The 17,261-nt window shown below is 36.9% G+C and overlaps 1 protein-coding gene across 1 annotated transcript in view; it reads left to right on the top strand.

Annotated features, from left to right (window-relative positions):
• Positions 1-3,543: 3,543 nt before the first annotated feature.
• CSRNP3 (cysteine and serine rich nuclear protein 3) overlaps positions 3,544-17,261 on the top strand; it is a 196,868-nt gene continuing 183,150 nt past the window's right edge. Inside the window, exon 1 of the mRNA XM_029932993.1 lies at positions 3,544-3,574. The gene's annotated coding sequence lies outside the window, so the exon portion shown is untranslated. The remainder of the gene's footprint in view (positions 3,575-17,261) is intronic.

The following is a 17,261-nucleotide window of genomic DNA, read 5'->3' as shown; positions in this document are numbered from 1 at the left end:
TCCAACTGTCACTATTCCTTAGGAAAGCATCTCCTCTCTCACTGTCAGCCTCTGCTCTTCTTATCACTTCTGTCAGAGGATTGGTCAAGGCAGAACACTTCATGCCACTGTTCATAGTCAGCTTCTTTGAATTGAGACAGCCTGGTGATCAGTATGCTAGAAGATCCTCATTCTGGGTGTGTAAGGCACGGAACTTGTCTTCATGTCTTTATCTCCCATTCATTCTTAAAACCACTTTAATCTGCCTCTTGCACCAACTGGTCCAGTGAAACTGCTTACTTATAATTCACCAAGAACTCAAAGTCAAATTCAATGGGTGACAACAGTGCTGCTAAAACTCGAGTCAGAGAAAGACAAGTACTGTGGGATGTCACTTATATATGGAATTTTTTAAAAAAGCCAAACTTGTAAAACCTGAGGAAATGGTGGTTGCCAGGGGATGGGTGTTGGCAAGAGAGGGTACCAATGAATGATGCATGGTAGGTAAGCCCTAGAGATATAAAGTATGATACAACATAGACAACACCATGTATTATAATCATCAAACTTGTTAAGAGACTAGAACTTAATTATTCCAACTACTAAAAAGAAAGGATAACTATGTATCATGATAGAGGTGCCAATTATCATTACAATGACAATCATATTATATACAGTGTATCAAATTAACATGTTGTACACCTTAAATTTATACCATATATGTCAAATATATTTCAATGACAAAAAGATAAACAGATAAAGAATAAAACGTAAATGTGCATACGACTCACCTGGAAATCTTATTAAAATGAAGATTCTGATTCAATTTACTGGGATGGGACCTGTGATTCTGCATGAAAACGAACTCCAGAGGACGCCTGAACTGACTTCAGTAAACTGCACCTTTTTTGTTTTTTTGGTTTGTTTTTGTTTTTTGTTGTTTGTTCATTTTTTTTTAGAGAGAGAGAGAGAGCATGCAAACTGAGGAAAGGAGCAGAGAGAGAGAGAGAGGGAGAGAGAGAGAGAGAAGAGAATCTTAGGCAGACTCCATGCTCAGTATAAAGCATGACACAAGGCTTGATCCCATGACACTGGCTTTATGACCTGAGCTAGAGTCAGGAGTTGAACACTCAACCAACTGAGCCACCCAGGCACCCCTAAACTGTACTTTGTATAGGAAGGCACTAAATCCTCCCCTTTGATAGGGCATCTCTCCAAAAATTCTCCACTCCTTTGGATTTTGCTAGACCACTCTCTTGGTTCTCCTCCTGGCTAACTGTTCTCCTAATCTTTTCTTTATTCCACTTACTCTGTTTGTAGCAAAATGTAAGTATACCCCAGACTTTCATTCTCTGTCTACTTCTCTTTCTAGCTAGGGTGATGGTTCTCAAACTTCAGTGCACAAAGAAAGTGAGCTGGGAAATTTATTACAAATGGAACTTCCTTGGGGCACCAGGGTGGCTAAGTCAGTTAAGTGTCCAACTTCAGCTCAGGTCATGATCTCATGATTAGTGAGTTCAAGCCCCTCATAAGACTCTGTACTAACAGCTCAGAGCCTGGAACCTGCTTCAAATTTTGTGTCTCCCTCTCTTTCTGCCCCTCCCCTGCCCATCAGATGACCTCCAAATCACACTTACACTCCAGACCTATCCATCATATCAGCTAACTACCTAATATTTCAATTTGGATATTCAAAAAATTCAAAATGTCGGAGCTAAATTTATTAACCTCCCTCCCCCTCCCAATCTCTTTTTCTTTCTCTGAAATAATGATGAAACCTGGTTAGAGTTTGTGTCCCCAGAATACCGGACTCCTGGGGATTGCTGCCTACAGCGCAGTCGGCATAAAAAATCACCAGGGGAGAGTTTGCTAAAAATGCTGAATCACAAACTCCTCAAATGCTGATCCCTTAAATCCGGAGTGAGGCTGACAGATCTGCCTTTGTACCGAGGCTCTCAGCAATGTTTCTCGTACAGATAGCCCCCAACCCCCACTGAAAAAATGCTGCCTTAGGGATTCTTCCAGCAATTCCTAGCAATAGGAACACAGAGGCTTTGAAAGCATTTTCCACAGTAGAGGTGTTGGATGGGAATAAAGGGTAGTTTAACCTCCCCCTTATCTGTAGTAGAGCCCCACAAATCTACTCCAAATAATTGCACACACTAAGAGAAATCAGTGCATTTCTATCTAAAGTCAGTTTCAGATCAAGTTACCAGCCACTCCCCTCTAAAAAGATTGACACCCAAAATCCTTTTAGTAGAGTCATTTCTGGATTACCAATGATTTGCTCCCATGCCAGTTACTCTCCGCGATAAAGAATACTTTCTTGCCACTTCTTTTCCTTCTTCCTCCCTCTGGTCTTATTTCCATAAGGATATATTACGGATTTAAGAAACTGAATACCAAAACCTGTAGTATCTCCGGGAGACAGTACATACCACAAGGTGGAGAAGACATTTATTATTTAATTTATATCTCCCCCAAGGAAACTTTTTCAGACCACCTCCACTAGCAGAAGTTCAATTAATAACACTTTTTTCTCTTCAGGAGCCCTGGTTTGTATTCTGTTGTATACAGTCTGTGTAGAGTCTCACTTCTTTGTTAGCCCCAACCTGAGCTCTTTAAGGCTGGGGGCGCATTTGCTTTGTCGCCTGAAAGAATTCTGACTTGATGCTTTTTTCAGTTGTCCTTTTATACACATTATGCTCTTAGTTCAAAAGTGAAATGATTTTGCCGAAGGTTATGAGAATAAAATTGGAGTTCAATTAGTCATTTTGAGACAGGCAAGTAAGTGGCTGATCCCTTTTTAATCTTTAACAAGCTCCATTATTCACAAAGGCAAATTGATGTCAGCTTTTAAGGAATCTAAAGTAGTGCAACCACAGAACTTTGAAATATTTAAATATTTTAATTCTCAGGATGAAATGTTTTTCATACCGGGTAGACTCTGAAACTGGTTTTAAATAGAAACAGTGCCAAACAGAGGTTGAAACGCAAATACATTTACATCAGTGCAAAGGGTCATGGTTCATTTTAATTTTATCTCTTTGCAAGCTACAAATGCATAATGTTATCTCGATCCGTCTCAACCTTCTGTATCTACCTATCAATGTGTACATCGAAGAAATAAATTTTTTCCCCTGAGAAAAATCAGTGGGAGCTGAAAAGATAGGCAATTTTCCTAGGTTTTACCCTGAGTCTTCTGCTTGGATTTCAGGTGGTTGAGACACTGATTAACCCTGTTTTCCTAAATCCAAAGCAAGACACTTCACTTCGGCTGACTTCATCTGCAGATATTATTTTCTATCTGCAGAATAGTTCACAGCCATTCTTTGAAATATCTTTCGTCTCTTTATTCCTTTCCTCTTCATATTCCTTTTCTCCACTCCCTTCCTCTCTCCCAGCTGCAAAGATTTGCCCTCTAAGAGAGTGGGGGTGGGAGGAAACCTGGGATGGAGGCCGAGCCGGAGCTGGAGCCTGAGAAGCCAGGATCCGGCTTTGTTATTGGTCGGCTGCAGCCTGATGGATAGACGAGGTAGGCGTGAACTCTTCAGTCTGTTCTGACGGAGCTGAAGTACAGAAACCATATTTACAGGTAAGAGCAAAAAAGGGCAAAAAAATCTTTTTCTTCAAAATAGAAGGCTTCTCAGTGCCTATTGAGACAATTTATGATACGAACGTTATTCTGAAGACCTTTCCCGAACGTGTGTCCCATTCATTGATTGTTTAAGGGAGCTTTGCCTGAGCTGTTTCTTCTCCCTGCAAAACCATTAGCTGATAAAAACACCAGAGGCTTGTCTTAACCCTGGATAACTTTCCAGGAAAGTGTTAGTGAAGCAAAATTAATAGAGAAAATGAGTCACCGTGTGTCTTTTTTGCTTTATTCAAGTTTATGTGATTGGGAATGAAAGGAAGGATGAGGAAAGCCCGGTAAATCCCACAGGTTCTGGGAAAATGGAGTTTTCTCTGAATATACGACATACAATTTCATGTGGTATCTTTCAATATTAGCAATACAGTAAGTGGTCTAGGAAAATAATTTTTGCAGGTTGTTGACTCTTTAAGCACTAATTTAGAATGAATGATTTGTGTGCTTTTAAGGTCTTTTATTTAACTTACTCCTCTTGATAAATTTCATGCTACTGGGTGGTTGTATCATTTTATTTAGTAAATTGTAAGCTTATGTGATAATTATCAAATGCATGGGGCTGTTTTCCTTTTAAAAGCTCAGAAACCTGTTTCTGAAGGATTAAGCATTTCTGTAAAAAAAGAGGCAAATTTCATTGGCAGTTTCATTTATCCATCAAATATATCTGGATAAGGGTTCCTTTGCAGCATTTATATTGTTGGTAGTATCACTAGGGCAATAGTTATTTTTAGCAGCTTGGAAGTTAAGATTTTACTTTACCAGTTGTTTGTATCTCTTAATATTGTCTTTTATTTTCCCTTAGGGAAAATAGGCTAGAATTCTAAATATGTAGACTAAATGACACACAGTAAAGAGAAAAATAATTTTACTACAAGTCATTTAATTTTATAGTTATTTTAATTCATAAATATGGGTCAATTAAGGGAGGGGGAACTTCATTAAAATTGAGATTCTTTTAAGAAATATTACCGCTGACTGGGGCACATTGGCAATCAATTAATACTTGTTGACAATAATAAAATAAAAGTCTTTCACTGGTGTAAATGATGTATTCAAATAATTTTTAAATACTTCCTTTGAATCATAAGCTAATAGAAATGAATATATATAATATCTAGGAATTTATCTTGTTTTTGCTTTTTGTTTTCATCTGAGAATGGAATTTGTTTTTGAGCAAAAGACAAAAACATAACAGTTCTTGCAAAATTAAAAAAAGGGGGGAAATTACTGAACATTAGGAAAGATCGCCTACATGAATGGAGAACTGTCTTAAATTTCCTAAATGTACTAAATTTAGCTAATAATATGTTCACACACTTATGTCATATTGACCCAAGCAAATACACTTGCATGGGTTGTTTTGAACTATTTCTGGATTTCAAAAATCATTATAGATACTGAAATGTTGCCATGTTTCTAATTATTGATGGAATCTTCTGATCTTGGTTTTTAAAATGAAATGATGATAGAAATTAATCTATCCCTAGGTTGTAACTTAAGGTGATCTATGAGACCAGATATTCACCTCACAAAACGTGTTAGAGAAAAATAAATCAAGGCAGTTATATTTTTTGGAAATTATAAATTCTGAGTAAAGCTACCTCCAGGAATGAAGGGGAATTGATGAAAATTAGAGAGCAGAGTTCCACATGGTTTTAAATTATTCTGTTTCCTTGGAAACCAGCTGCTGCAGATGCATTTTGCTTTCTTTGGCTAAAAATATCATCCTTTTAATAATCGCTAAGGGAAAGGTTCTGAATAAAACCGGAGTGTATTGTTGCTGCTTTTTATAATTTCCTTAATGGCTCACATATTTTGGATGAAAAGCAGATAAACCCTTTCCCAATCAGCATTTCCTATCATCCACTGGCAGACGTCTGCATGAGGCGTCTGCAGGAGATAACTAAGGTAGCTTTCACTGCAGAGACTACAGGAAAAAGAGGGGCGGGGGCGGGGAGGCGGGTGTGTGTTGGGGGGTGTGCGCGCGCGCTTGCTAGCTGGAGTGGCGGCAGGAGAGGGAAGAAAAAGCATGAAAGAAAACAGTTCAGAGCTTCCCGTCCAAGTGAAGGATGAAACCAGGCAAATGAAATCCATGGAAGGCTGTTCTGTGAGAAATGGCAAACGCGATACCATTTGTTTTTCCTTTAGAGCATTTTAAAGATTCAAATACAGGTCTTTCTGTGTTAGATGCTTGTATGTTATGTGTGTTCCCTTTGCATAATACTTTCTTTTTCTCTTCATGTTCGTAGTGGTTAGTAGTATTCTGAATGAGGCAATAAAATTAAGAAACATATTTTTAATGCATCAGTCATTTTAATCTTAGATGGAAAAGCTTGAGATAAATGTTCAGGCTATGGAGAGTGAAAGGATTAAATTCGTATTTTGACAGATTGAGATATTTTTAAACTTAATCTCCATACTGTTTCTAGAATGCAGTCATTTCCTTGCCTTCGTAATCTAATATATACAAAATTACACCTCACAACAACCTAAAACTGTTTTAATATTACTGATATAACATATTTGAAATTGAGAAGGAATTCTTATAAATACAAATGTATTCTTTTGCTTTATTTGGAAATAAAATTTCATTCTGTATGCCTTTTTTTAAAATAAGAAGTAAAAACACAACTAACACATCGTATTTTACCCTAAGCAATTTTCTAAATTAAGACATTTTCAGAAATAAACACATAAATAATATATTTATTATTCAGCTAACTGTTGAGAGAGAAAATCATCGTAAAGCTTTTCTACCTTTCCTCTTATTCTGTTATAATTCAGGTGAGATTCCTAACTCTGTTTTCTCTCTTCTCATTTCAATGTTTTTTGACATAGAATGCTTTATTTCCATAATATTAACCTTAGTCTTTTAGATTTATTGTTGGCAATGTAGCAAATAAAGTGCCACGTGCTTAAACTATATTTTAACATATTTAATATCTAGCCAGTACATTACCTAAATTAATTTGCTATGTCAGAACATTATTTTTCAAAAAGAGTTAGGGTAATGGGAAGTACTTAGTTTTCATCAATTAACATGAGCCAAGCACTTCAGTGCAGCACTTTCAGCATAAAGACAGATGACATTAGAGAGCACGCTAACACATCAGATGGACTAGGAGAAGGATTGTGCAACCTGGGCAAATAACCCTTATTTTAGGCATGATCAAAATTATTAAGTGTGTGTCAGTTTCCTGAAAATAATACATCGTACCGGCTGGCTCTCAGCTGCAGATAATTTTAAAATACAGCTTGTTAGTAATGCCTCTTTACTGCTCGTTGGATCTTTATTTGCTAAAAGTAGCTTGACAGAATCTCAGGTAAGCTTACATGGGTCTCTTAAGTCTCACAAAATGTATTCAGGAACATGAAATATTAATAGCTTCCCCTATAATGTCGGTAGATGACTTTATACCCATAATGGAAATATGATAGTTTGGCAAATAACCCCACACTGCTGGGAATGGAAGGATGGGATTTAAAAGAAATGGAAATGACACCAGGGTAAGAAAGCTTGGGTCTGGTTTCACAAAGTTCAAATTGTGCTATGTACTCAGGTGATTCAAGCAAATGAAAAATTGCTTTAACATTTGTACTCTGGTAGGCCATAATTCAAAAACGTTATTGATCAGAAGTTATTTTTGACTTAGTATATATTTAATACCTGTTAGTATAAGACAGGGCTTATATATGTATAAAAGGGGAGCTGGTCCCAAGCAGCATCGTTAATTACTCTTTAATTACTACTTTGTAAATCAAAAAGCAAGAAATGGATTTGATTATCAAGCTAATGATCACATTTGGATGTTTCACAGACTTGATGAATCATTTGGGCGGATCATTTGATTCCTCAGTCAATTGTTCAGATCTCATTGTTACAATAGACTAAATGGTTTGACCCCAAAATTCCTGAATGTGTGTACTCTGAGAATACAGACTCAACATAACTTTTCAAGCATTTAATTCTAGATTATGATGACCTTGATAAATGTCAATGCTAATTCTAAGACTAACATTTTAGCAAGAAAATCACTTGACAGGAGCTCAGCTTTGCTATTCCTGCTAATCTCATGGCTAAGAGGTGAATACAATTTATGTGATTCATTTCCAAAGTCTTTGTACTTCAGTTAGATCAAGAGCTTAACACATTATCTTCTAATGCAACAACCAAAGGTGATACACACATGTCTTTTTTTTTATGTTTTAAGAAAGAATGTGAATTTACTTTTGAGAGAGAGAGTGGAAGGAGGGGCAGAGAAAGAGGGAGACAGAGAATCACAAGCAGGCTCTCCCCACGAACCATGAGACCATGAGCTGAGCCCAAATCAAGAGTGGGATGCTTAACCACCGGAGCCACCCAGGGGCCCCAGTGCACACACATTTCTATAGTTCTCCTGATTCACATGCGCATTTGTACCAAAGCCACCAACCGGCAGGGAAAAGTAGTAATTAGGTGGATTTTTATGTCTTTGAAGAATATTGACTATGAAGTCCTTTGGCAAATACTTATTTGGTTTTCATGTATTCCTTCTGAATATGTTAGTCTTCTGTTACCCTAAAGCATGGGACTGGCCTGTAGAGATTGTTTCTTTCTTCCTGGATTGTTCATTTTACCTCTCTGGAAAGACAGGCAGGCACAGAGAGGGATTCCCATAGTGATTGTTTAGTAAGAAGCTGAGCATTTGCTTATGCAAAATAACAACAGCCAAACACTATGTGTTTGTATTAAATATTGGATATAATGCATTAAATACTGGATGCGAGCAAAGGATGCTTGAGGAGGACTTTGGAAGAAGGCAAAAAAGCATGGTGTGGCCAGATGGTATCGAAAGCATAACAGCACAGGAATTTTGGAGTTGCACAGAACTCTCCACTTTAGACCTCCCCTTGGTATCCTTTTACTGATGTCTTTGACTTTCTGTCATAGTCTCCTTGACTTTTTGTGAGCTTGCTGTCAGGGTAAAAAATGAGTTTTACTTGTGTTTTCTGGTAACCGTTGATGCAGTTGGTTGCTGTCATGTTGTGGATATGTCACAATATATTTAATAAATGAAACAAATAATTTCCCAACCAGGACTCCTGAATGCATTTACAAAGATTTCCTTTTCTGTCCCAGGTTAGGCTAGCCCCGGAAAATCAATGTCTGTCATCAGTCATTACCCAGGTGATACTGGTCATAATGTGTCAGCATATTAAGCCAGACACACTCTAAAAAAGATTTTCAAACGTTATGAAAAAAATGTCTTCTTTTGCTTTCTCAAAATGCCTTTCTAGTAACTCATAAAACTCATATTCAAGTTTTAGATTGTTGCCCACTGTGATAACTAAGTCAGTAAGGGGTCCCAAGTGGACCCATGCTGTGCACTGAAGTGCTCCAGGGCTCAGTATCGCACGGGAAACTGAGCTTGGGGACTCCCATCGGAAGCTTCTATATTCAGAGAGCTCCACACAATGTACAGTCAATAAAAACAGCCCAGAATCACCTGAGGCTTGTCCCACTCTTCTTGCCACAAGCTTCTTGGTGTGGTTGTGACAGGCACTTTTTTGACCTCTCTATAAACTTTTATTCAATTATTTTAACTATAATTCTTGGCGGCAAGGGTGTCCTTTGTTTCTATCAACAACATCTAATATAATGCCTGATGCTTCCCATATGTCCTCAAATTGTTTTGCTGATTGAAGAATAATCGTGTCAGATAGTCATCTTGTCCTTTGCTTATACCCTCCCAGTGACGGAGGCCCCTTCCATGCTGAGACAGTCCCTTCCTCCCAGGTGCTGCTCCGTTAATGCTTTTCAATGTAACAACGTCCATGCCACATAAATGTTGTGAAGCCATGCAAAATTATGTATTACAGGCGTTTGATTGTACAAACTCCATTTGAGCTCGCCTACTTTAACAGGGGATTTCATCTGCAAACATTCCATATCTTATGACTCCCTGCACTGTGCTGTTTCATTATACCATTTTCATACACACACACAGAGATCATTACATATTAAATGAATGGATTAGGTTGTAAATTAACATAATGAATTATGACAATTATAATATAATTAATTATATTTATTAATATAAAACATTCAGTAATATTTGTGTAAGAAGATGGAGTAACATGTATTTTACCAATCTGAGTGCTCTCATACATATGCTCTTTAGTCAATTATTCTTCATCCTCTTGAGTTAAGTTGTACAGCAATATTTTCTTGTGCTCGGGGCTCACTTTCTGCATTTATATTGTGTTCTGGTGAACAATTCTAAACCATAATGCTTGGCAAATAACAATGCTGAATCAACTATTAAGAAATCAATGTTGCATGCTGAGGATTAATATATCCATCTTCATATGTCTCAAATAAAGGTAGGCAGATAAAAAGCACTAGTGGAAGTCCCACAGTAGACTTCCCTAGTAGAACTGACCAAAAAGAAAAAAAAGAATGTTACGCTCTCATGTGACGTCTGGGAGTCTGAAGAGAAAGAGTGATTTCTAATATGCCATTACAGTGCACATTTATGTGGGAGCTATCCTGTGATGTGCGCCTTATATAGGTGATTTAATTAGCCAGTCAGCTCGCCTGTTTCTAGAAGTGTATACTTTGAGCTAACGGGGTATTTTAACTTTGACTTGCCTATTAGTTTTTTAGGTAGTACAGCATAATAATTGGTGGGATGCATAATGGACTTTGCAGTCCAGGAAACGATAGTTCAGCTCTGAGCTATACCATCTTATTGGCTCTGTAAGTTGGGCAACTTACTTAGGCTCTCTGAGCCTCTGTTTCTCTTTCTGTAAAACTCAGTTGTCAACCTGGGTGATATTGTAAAGATTGGTAGGTATATATTGAACGCTTCACCATAGAATTTGGAACATAATATGGAATTGTATGTAATTTTAGTTATGGTTATTTTATTGTACTTCTGTATAATTTTAGTTATATGTTATTACTAGTTATCCTTTTTTGTTTATAAGCTGAATAGAAGTCAGGAATGGATCCAAATAATACCCAGAGTTTTTAATGGCCTCCTAAGTATTATTCTTCATTAAAGGATTAAATAAATTCTGCTAGATTGGCAAGTGTTTCTACTTTTCCATATTAACTGTAATGAAATCATTGGACATCACCTAGTTAAGTTAGTATTGTATTAGATGGTGTTTTTCTATGTTTTCAAAATTGTGAAAACAAATCCTAGAATCATTAATGAATAGCAATGGTAGGACTTTCAAAATATCAAACTGGTAAGGTATTTTTCAAAGTTCTGAGACAGTTATTGAATATTCTGTGAAAAAATATTGTTTTATTTTAAGTTTATTTATTTATTTCAAGAGAGAGAGAAAATACAAGTGGGAGAGGGGCAGAGAGAGAATCCCAAGCAAGCTCCACACTGTCAGGGCAGAGCTCAATGTGGAGCTTGAACCTATGAACTGCAAAATCATGACCTGAGCCAAAGTCAGATGCTCAATTGCCTGAGCCATCCAGGTGCCCCCACCTCCACAAAACATTCTATGCTTAAATAAATTTGCAAGAATCTGGACAAAAGGTAAATAATACCAATTTCTATATAGCCTTTATTATGCTAGTGAACAGTGAGATTCTCCAAAAAGGGTTTATAGTATTAAGAATTTTTAAGCCTTATGGACCATAAATCCCCTTTCCAACACAAAACTTCATCCATTAAAATGTTGTGGATCGAGTTTGGCTTATGCTACATTAATCATTTTTAAGACAGATGTATGTCTATAATCTCTTGAAGAATCTCCCAACTCAAAAGCTAAAACATGGTATGTGTTTTAATAATTTTTTCAATATGAGGATAGTTCCAATGTTTCCAATATAAAAACATTTAGAAAATTTCTCTATGAATAACATATTCTTCATAAGAGTAATGTATCCAAACTTTATATTCCTTTTTTTTCCACCTATGAATTGTTTCTAACTTTCTACAAAGTGCTTATTTTTCAAAATATTTGCTGTCATAAAAGAGCATTATATCCAAAATACATAAGAAATGTACATTCTAACCTTCATGTTGCTCGATGATAATAAGGAAACATTAATACTTATTTCAGAGTCTTTATAAGTGCAAATGAGATAACACATTCACAGAATTTAGTTTCTGGCACCAAGTAAGGGCTCAGGAACATTATTATGATCAATTTATTTAAAGGAAAAGCAATTTGTATACTTTGGTTTCTCTTCAGATCATATAAATCTTTTGCCTTTTAAAAGAAAAGCGATTTGTTAGTCAAGAGAAAAACAGGACAATTATGAAGAAATCCCAAAGAATTCTAATTTAAATTCTAAGAAGGAGCTTGGGTGTAAAAAGTGTTCATGTTCAGTTTCTTCTGTAAAGGTCACCAAAAATCACAAACCAGAGTGTGCTCCTTATAGCTATAATAAAATGTCTCTAAACACATGTTAAGTAACTTAAGACAAACATGCACAACACAAAAACACAGAAACCCATTGATAATGGAAAGAAATGGGAAACGGTAGTTCTAACTCACAAATATTCAGAGAAAACCAATTTCAAGCAGTAAGATGCCATCGAAAGTCCAGAGAGAATGTGGTAATGAAAAGTATGGTTCCACGTGCCCAAATGCCCAATGCCTAGGTTTGAATGCTGCTTCTAAGACTAACTCTCTAACCTTTGCCTAGTCACCTCCTTTCTCTATGCTTTAGTTTTTCTGTGGAAAATGTTAATAATAATGTCTACTTCATATGTGTGCAAGGAAAATTAAATGAGATGATATATATTGTATTAGTTTTTTATTGCTGTGTGACAAATCACCACAAATTTAGCAACTTAAAACCATGCCCATTTATTAGAAGATAGGTCAGATGTTCTGCACTGTGTGGCTAAGTTGTTTGCTCAGGATCTCACCGTGTGGAAACCAAAGTGTCAGTTTGGCTGAGTTCTTTTCTGGTAATTTTTGGGGAAAATCTACCTCCCAGTGCATTCTTTTTGGCAGAATTCGGCTCCTTGTGGTTATAGGACTGTTTCCCTGTTTCCTGCTTGCTGTGGCTGGAGCTGCTCCCAGCTCCTTGAAGCTAGACAGGGTCCATGTCACAGGACTCCTGTCTTTAAATCAGCTACAAAGAATGTCTTGCTTTGAATCCTTCTCACCCTTAATAGCTCACCTCTAGATTTAAAGGGTTCACGTGATCAGGTCAGGCCCACTTAGATAATCTCTTACCAAGCACTGATACGGGATCATGGTATGCAAAGTCCCTTTACCCTATAATGTGAAGATAGTCACAGGAATGATATCTCCCCATATTTGTGATCCTGGCGGTTAAATAAGGCGAGCACACTAGGGGAATATGAGATGCTGCCTTAGACTCTAGTGTAATATAAATGTAAAATGCTAGAATAGTGCCTGGCATATAGTAAACACTACAGCTTTGAGTTCTTACTCTTAAGGAGCATCTGAAAAACTCACAGAAAGTTTAAAAAATAGCAATGCCACAGTTATGGCAATGGTGTGGTAAGATGATATCCCAACGCACCATTAAAGAAACAAATTGATAGTACCTTTCTGCCAGGTTAATTTGGCAATGTATATTGAAAGTTCAGTACTTTCACTTCCAGGACCTTATCCTAAACATATAACCAGAGATATACACAAAGGTATGTGAATGATGTGTTAATTATACTTGATTTATAATCACAGACACTTAAAAAGAAACCAAGCATCTCCCTTTAGAGTTTTAGTTAACTATTATGGCACAGGTATTCCATGAAATGCTATGTAGCCTAAAGCACAGAAATAAAAAGAATAAAAAAAACCACAGTTTTTGAAAAATATTGAATGAGAAGGAACGTCCTCATGCTGTAAGTGGAGAGACTGTAGGCTACAAAATTGTGTATATGGTGTTAATCAACTAATACTCGTTCCTGGAGTGTTGAGTGGCCTTTTGGCAAGACATGGTCACTTGGCAAAGGAGGGAATATACCCTGACATGTCTCCTCATATTGCTGTAGGTAAGATTAGGTTTCTAGAGACTTCCTGGGGAGTCCCAGCAGCCTTCCTAGAGTTTGAATTAGGTTTTTGGCAAGACAGAGTCACTTGACCCGGAGGGCAACATGCTGACACTGTCCGGCCACGCCCATCAATCAGAACAAGAGCGTCAAGAGAAGACTCAATGTTTTTGTGTGTGCTGTGCACATTCATTCATCCAATGACTCAAAATGCAAATAGTATGGCCCGGTCCTTCATTCCTACTGGATCACCCTGCTTTATATTAAATGGGCTAAATTACCCTCTCAGCGAAGATTTTAGAGAATGGTTTTTGTTTTGTTTCAGCTATAATGCAAGACATCTGCAATACATAATACACAGCAATGGAGGATGTAGAAGTTAACAATTATTAGGAAAGCACCTATGGTCCACATTCTAACACTACACAACAGCTACTAAACCCACTTTACAGTGGGAAAATGTTGGCCCAGAGAAATTAAGTAACTTGCTAACAAATTCCTATTTAGGAAATGGTGACACCAAATTTTTAAGCAATGGGCTTCCCTCGTTTCATCATCCTATGATTCCTACTGGTTCTTGGGACTCTCTGTTTTTAAAAATATCCTCTGGAAATTTTAATGATTAGCCTAATTTAAATTCTCTGTAGTACATTTCACTGTTTCCCTGTACCTGAAGGCAAATTAGTGGTAAACAGTAACAACACGCAGACTGCTTTTTTCTAGTAATCTTTTTCAAGCTCCAGCCTCTCAGATCTTAAATTTGAAAGTAACAGATGTGTTAATTGAAGGATCCAGATTATCACCATGAATTCAGATTGAAGAAATTCTTCCTAGTTCCCTCTCAACCCAAAGGGAGATGTACCAAATTCCATCATCTTTGGAACTAGTGTTTCTCCAGATTCTATACCCCCGAGTAGTTCCTACTACTTCTTGCTCTCTGCAACTAAATCCATGATAAAAATCAATGCCCAGATCTCTGAAGTCACTTAATTGTCCATTTCTCCTTTGGGGATTTCCCTCTTTCCTTCTCAGATTCTTCTCCTTTGCCCTACTTTCCGTTCATGTTCCCAGGACCATTCATTCATTTTTATTCTGCCTCCATCTCTAGGTCCAGCAATCTGTCCCACTCCTGTTTTAGTTTTTGCCAGTTAACCTTGATAATCAACCTGAGCCTATAGTTGTATCCTAGTTCTATAGTAAGTTTCTTAATTATAGGGGAAATAAAAAGAACATAAAAACACATTTTAGGGGCACTGGGTGGCTCAGTCGGTTAAGCCTCCGACTTCGGCTCAGGTCAGATCTCACGTTTGTGGGTTCGAGCCCCGCGTCAGGCTCTGTGCTGAGAGCTAGCTCAGAGCCTGGAGCCTGCTTCTGGTTCTGTGTCTCCTTCTCTCTCTGCCCCTCCCCCTCTCATGCTCTGTCTCTCTCTGTATCAAAGATAAATAAAACATTAAAAAAATTTAAATAAGCCACACATTTTATGTGGTTATGGAGGTTTACTATTTAGATATGTGTGCTGTCTGATAATTATCTAACCAAAAAAATCAAGCTTGGGTATTTTCTGTAAAACTTGCCTAATAAAAACAAATATTTAATTTCTTAGGGGAGATCCATATAAGTTCTAAACTATTACTTTAAAAAATTTCCATTTGTAGAAAGGTCAATGTACCGATCACTCATAGCAGTTCTGGCCTCAAAATGGCAAATTATATTTTTACCTTTACATTCTTTGAGTGATCTTTCCTGACCCAGTTCTCATTGCATCATAAATGGAACATAAAATTAATAACTTACAATTTTCTTCTATTAAATACTAATAATCTCTTGCCTTTGGCATGTTTGAGTTTGTACAAAAGTATTAAACTGTTGTAAAATATTTTAATTTAAAACCTGACTATTTGACAGATATACAAATAACTATTTTCATATTAGAAGCAGTATTAAGGATATTATATTATTTTATATACTTCTCAAAAGGAATTATTAGATATAGGATAAGTAATAGTATAGTGTTCCCATTAGGTAGATAAAGAAAGGAAGAAAGAAAGAAAGAAAGAAAGAAAGAAAGAAAGAAAGAAAGAAAGAAAGAAAACAAGCAGGCAGTCCTAGGAAAACTTCAGTTTTTTGGACCTAGGAAACTCAAGATCCTGTTTTTAGGGGACCCTGAAGTAGAATTAAAACTTTTGACTTCTAACAAATGCACAAAAAATAGCATAATCTTTTTGATGCTTGAAAATGTAATTAAGTCATCCATACTTTCCTGTTTGCTAACATTTTCTTCTGGCCATATACTCTTAAAACAGTATTCTGTGTCATAGGGTGACTTAATATTATTTAGGACTACTTCCACTTAACTATGTGGATGGGAAAAACCCATCCAAGGACACTCACAGTAACTTTTCCTTGGTCTTCCCTCCCACCTCTTACTACAGAGATCTGAATGGGGGAGCATCATCATGTCTACAATTTAGCTTCTCCTGCGTGATCTCACTGTCTGTTGTCATGGCAATAATTGTAGCATTGCAATTTTAAGACTACAACCAGAGCACACTCCGGTGGAATCACATTGGCAAACACAATCTGTAGGATGAAATCTCTCTCTTTCGACAAGTGTCTGTTATGCTTTGTGACATTTTCCTCACCCTTTCTTTGTGCTGCCTCAGCCATCTAGTCATATAGTCCAATCTCTCTAATGATTTTGTCTGTGATTCTTCAGAGCCAACAGGAATAGAAGCGTAAATATGGTCCACACAAATTATTTGTATCGATTTCATATTAGTTAAGGAAAAAATTCCAAATAGTTTCCTGTAACTAATAAAGTATATCAACATTTTAAAAAATCCATCAATAGCTTTCAGTCTTTAGGAGCTGTTCTGCAATTCTTTTAAAACTTCTGTAAGTACTTGAAGATAAGAGACTCACTTCAAGCAAATAATGAATGGTTATGTTAGGTCACCAAGTGACATTGTTAGCTGGAGGCTGCCTGACTCACACAGAACCAGAGTCCTATATAATCTCTGTGGTAGCAGTTAGTGGTTGTATACTTTGCTTTTTAAAAACCTTGAATAAGTAACTTTAAAGAGGATGGTGAATAAAATGGTTACTAACTCTTTGTCTCCACTTTCCCATGAATAATGGTCACCATCCATTTATTCCGTCTTCTCTGCCAAACAAAGAAATATTCCTTTAGAGTGATAAATGAAAGCTTACAAGCAACATCACAAAGTGGTACCGATGTATCTGAGTTGGTCCTATTTGAAACGTGGCAGACAAGATGGCCTCCACTGTCCTAAATAAGTGGTAAATCTAGAGACAGAAGTAGTTCTAGGTAAAAAATTAAGTACTCGTTTTGCTTTGGGAATCCCTTTGACTCCCCTCCTCTTCTAACTTCTTTCTAAATTCTTCCCCCACAAAAAGAAACTATGACCTTTCCAGGCCTCTGACTGGTCAGGTTTTCTGACTTTAACTGTTCATGAGTCACTAAGTCCTCTCTAGTTATGTAATTCCATAATTCCAGACCTTTCTCTTTTCCCATGCTTTTTCTCTACCACAGACCTGTGTTTTCTTCTGAAATAACAAACTAATGAGTACACCTTTAAAAATATAAGTCTGATCTTTTCACTCCATGACTTAAAGCCTTCGTGTCTTCGTTG

Source organism: Suricata suricatta, chromosome 3 (assembly GCF_006229205.1).
Source record: "Suricata suricatta isolate VVHF042 chromosome 3, meerkat_22Aug2017_6uvM2_HiC, whole genome shotgun sequence".
In the NCBI taxonomy this organism is placed as follows: domain Eukaryota; kingdom Metazoa; phylum Chordata; class Mammalia; order Carnivora; family Herpestidae; genus Suricata; species Suricata suricatta.
This window is presented reverse-complemented; position numbering and strand designations above follow the sequence as displayed.